This window comes from Leptodactylus fuscus, chromosome 7 (assembly GCF_031893055.1).
Source record: "Leptodactylus fuscus isolate aLepFus1 chromosome 7, aLepFus1.hap2, whole genome shotgun sequence".
Taxonomy (NCBI): Eukaryota; Metazoa; Chordata; class Amphibia; order Anura; family Leptodactylidae; genus Leptodactylus; species Leptodactylus fuscus.
Window position 1 is genome coordinate 114,662,808 of NC_134271.1, and position 4,970 is coordinate 114,667,777.

Below are 4,970 nucleotides of genomic sequence, written 5' to 3' on the forward strand. Positions count from 1 at the left end.
GATTATGGGGATAACATCTATCCTTAGGGAGAGACCACCTTTTCAGGTGTGTGGAGACTTATACAGCCATAGTTGCTCCACTGCAAGGGAACATGGGAAGAATATGCAAATCTGTCTCCCAATGGAGAATGGAGTAGTTAAAATAAGTTGTGGGATGGATCCAGCAGGTGGCATTACCTCGGCTAACACAGCATGACCCAAGTAAAGACTAAATCCAAACCTAACCTGCCTAGTTTGACATGGACACAGAGGGCTGATGACTCCTACTTACAGTCACAAGAGGTAGTGCCAAGTACTGGATCCAGAACAGACCAGCGATCAACTTATTATAACCATGCCACTCTAGCATCTAACCTGTACATATACAGTATACAGATATAGATCAGATACTGGGAATTACAACTACCGTTGAGGAACTAAGAAGTGGCCGTGGTACTGTGCAGAATCCCTATATCCAGGGCAATAGAAGTAATACTGAACTGTGCACTGGCCTTACATGCAGGTATATCTCCCAACTTTCCAAGGAAAGAAAGAAGGACGAAATGTACATAGTGACCCACAGCCAATTTAGTTCCACCCACTTCTATATTGACTCCACCCATTCCCATCAATTTCTCTTTGTGCCCCCACACAGTATAATGCTCCTACAATCACCCTAATATTATATACCTCCACATTATGATTCCCTCCAATTTCCCCTATAGTATAAAATCCCTCTCCTGATGCACTCATAGTTTAATGTCTTCCTCCAGCTGCCCCAAAGTTTAATGTCTCCCCCATTTCCCCCAGTTTAATGGCCCCTTCCATCTGCCCCCAAAATGTAATGTTCACCTCCATCTGCCCTCCAGTTTAATGTCCCTCTTCATCTATCTCCCCCCAGTTTAATGTCTCCTCTCTATCTGCCCCAAAGATCCTGTCCCGCTGTCCCAGACTCCCGTTGACCAGAATAGTTTGACAGGACCTGGAGTCTGGGACTGTCCCGCTGAATCCGGGACGGTTGGGAGGTATGCATGCAGGGCAATAGAAATAGAACTTGGCATTGTCTATACAAAAAGACTGACACACATCATATATATATATATATATACATATATATGTATATATATATATACACATGTGTACAGCTCACAAGCACTCAACACTCACTCCCTAGGCCATGTACTATGTGAGGACTAAGTGGCTAAACTGCTACCATAATATTGTGTAGGGTCTGTGAACATTTTGCTGTGTGTTGGGCATAAGACAGAACTATATTGTGTGGGGGCGTAATGAAGCATTATACTGTGTAGGGGTATAAGGGGCCAATCTAATGTGTGCATGCACAAGTGGACATTATGCAGTTCATGAGGGCACTAAAGAAGACATTATATTATGTGAAGGGCATTATACTGTTTAGGGATATTTAGGGGACCATATACTGTGTAGAGGCATTAAGGAGAACAATGTATCATATGGGGCACCAAGAGGGCACTACACTGTGAGTAGAGACCACGTTGCCCCTCTCTCAGCCCTCTAGAAAATCATATGCACACCCCTTGCGAAAGCCATCAATTATGATATGGGGCAAAAATGGGGCCATATTATGGTAATATAAGACCAATCTCAGGTTTTCTTCACAATATATCTATATTTCTATATTTCCAATGCAAGAACAGCACATAGGCCGCTTCCACTCACATGCCCCTTCACCAGTAATCACCATTGATGGGCACATCGACTGTCCAAGGCCTATGTGCAATATGGTTGGTTGCATTTAGTCTTGGTGAAACAACTGCCGCACAAAAATGTGGCCTTAACATTGATGCCTCTGTCTTTGTATACTATTCTTTCCCATGTGTTAGAGCAATGTGATTTAAAAAATGTGCCCTATTTTTTTTTTCTTAAAATAACACATCGCCGGATTTTGACTTCCACAGCGCTAAAACCTGTGAGCAGATTGGTTTTATCACAAAGTTCAGCGCTGGAGTGTGAATTGCGAACCCTGCGGGCATCAGAAAGGAGAAGTATCAGTGATTCTTGTAGCTATTCCTAGCTGCTCCAAGCTGAGACAATATCCTAACCTTTTCGCCACCCTGTACCCCTGTCATTGCTCAGCATGTGGTTATTACACGTTGTAAAACTTCAACCAGGCTGTCATCCCTCGGGTGTAAGAAAAGTTTTGCTGAATTAGGCAGTCGTGCCTGCCAAGTGTTATACCTGTAACATTTGTACAGGATATTGGACAGCTCTGAACTTTTATGCCTCATGTGCCCTCAAAATAAATGCCAACCCATCCCAATTCCTGTCAGATGGCATTCTTATGTAAACCTTATTTTCAGCTATTTGATCAGTTAGCAAAGAGATTTACACAATTACAACAATGAAGGAAATTTAATGAATCTAAAAATGATTTGTCCATATCAAATATCACAGCACATCTTTCATCTTATATCCAATTGCAAGGTCCTCCAGTGATCAAGAGGGTGGAGGACCAAAAGTCCCCCTAAGGCCTTGTGAATGCAGTTGTGTGACTGGCGCTCTATTCAGTTCTATGGAGCTGCATGGACTTTAATCTCTGGCCGCACCCACAGCTCCATAAAAGTGAATGGAGTGCTGGTTATGCAAGTACGCAAGGAGGCCTTAGGCCGGGTTCACACGGGGTATTTTGGTCAGGATTTTGAGGCGGAATCCGCCTCAAAACCCTGACCAAGAAAACAGCTCGCACTCAAATCAATGGGAGTCGGTCAGTTCTTTTTTCCGGGAGCGGTTTGTTCCAGCTCACGGAAAAAAGAAGCAACGTGCTCATTCTTGTTTTGTTTTAAATTCTCATTTTATTGAAAAGTTTGAAACATTAAAAGTACAAAGGTGAAAAGAGCATCCGTTATAATCATACATCCAAACAATTGAAAAATTGAAAAGAGCAATTACAAATAACATCTTGATGACAAAGACAACAGGTAAATAGGGGCCTATCGTCCAGGCGGCCCCAGTGTCACATTATGCCGAATATGGCAATAAAAGGAAATAAACTGTCCAATGACATATAAAATTATGACATTTTAAGAGTAAGTGGGATTAAACCACCAAAAAAAAACAAAAAAAACAAGGTAAATAGGAAGGGGGGAGAGAGGGGGAACAGGTACGTTGGAGTGGGTAGGATGCGGAAAACAGGGAAGGCGGAAAGAAAGGGAAGAGGCAGGGAGACGGTATTCCCATCCAGTCAGACAGTAGAAGAATACAATCATAGGTGTAGATATTCATAGGCTGGCTCTACAGAACGAGTACTAGGAAGTTACAAATATCAATCTGTGTGTATAGACGTATTTTGGTCCAAGAACCACGGTTTCCAGGTTTTCAGGAAACTCTCATGTGTACCTGTGGACCAACTTAAAAGTTCCTCGAAACGAGCAACTTGTGAGACCTTCTCATTCCAGTGTGAGATCAGAGGGGCAGATGGATTTAACCAATAATAGGGTATCAAAGACTTGGCCAGTTCGATCAGATGTGTCTGGAGATTCCTCCGGTGGTGCCTGAAATCGTTTGAGGGGGTGGATAATAAAACAATTGCTGGAGTTAGATCAATAGGAGAGCCTGTAACCCTCTGAATGGCCGATTGGATCTGATCCCAATAATCCCTAATGATTGGACAGCTCCACCAGATGTGCAACATGGAGCCTTTCTCAGTTTTACATCTCCAGCATAAATCCGTGTCAGAGAGCCCACGATCATGTAGCCATATTGGGGTTCTGTACCACCTAGAGAGAACTTTGAAGTGTAGTTCCTGTAGCTTGACGCACTTAGAAAACCCATGGGAGTGCTTCAAAATATGAGACACCTCCTCCTCCGTGAATTGAATCTCAAGATCTTTTTCCCAATCTCTAACAAACTTCGGGGTCTCTACCTGAGCAACATCAAGTAAAATTTGTTTGCACTGAGCCAGATTCCATCTTTTATTGGAGGGTAGCGAAAGTATTTGTTCCAATTTAGTAAGAGGTCTAAAGAAGGCTCTTTGTATGGGGATCGATTTCAGGCACCAGCGAAAATGATCGTAATGAAGAGGGGTTATGTTAGAGAGAGGCATTCTTTCCTGAAGTTGCTCTAATGGGAGGGGTTCAAAATCCATAGTGTACAATTCTGACAAAGTTAAATGCCTCAGTTGCGACCAGAAGCCACCGTAACCATCTATGGGGTTCTTTAATAGTTTTGGTGCAAGCTGAGCGGGACATAATCTAGAGGGAGGGGGGGCTAATTTATCTCTCCACTTCAACCAAATCCTACAAGGGCCTTTCAAAATACAATCCCAAGTCGGGTTTCTAAGATGTCGAGTCTCTGGGGTCCAGAGGTGAGAAATGAGATTTTGTCCATGCTGTAAGTCTGCCATCTCTCTAACTATAGAATTTTGTCTTGGGGAAGCTAAAGAGAGCCATCTCGACAATAAGTTCGCCTCATAGTACAGTGTTACATCAGGAAATTGGATACCACCTGCACTTTTCCTACAAATCAATTTGTCATAAGCCAGTCTCGCTGGCTTTCCTCTCCAGAGGAACCGGAGAAAAAGTGACCTGAGTGAGCCCAAGTATGTGTTAGGGAGATCGATCGGCAACATTTGGAGTTTATACAATAACTTTGGCAAAATATACATCTGTAACAAATTACGTCTGCCAAACCATGACAAGTAAGGGATGTCCATTTTTTGCAAAGAGGATTTTAAGTCATGTAAAAGAGGGAGAAAATTTTCCTTATATAAATTGAGAAGATTGCTGGTTAACTTCACTCCTAGATAAGTGATATGATCTCTTTTCCAGACGTAAGGGGACGAAGCCTCTAATTCCCTTCTAGTTTTGCTCGGAAGAGAGATCACAAGCACCTCAGACTTAGAAACATTCGGTTTGTAGTTCGATAACTTCCCATACTGTTCCATCAATTTAGTAAGTATGGGGAGCTCCTTGGCTGGATCCTTGACCAGAAACAAAACGTCATCGGCAAAGGCT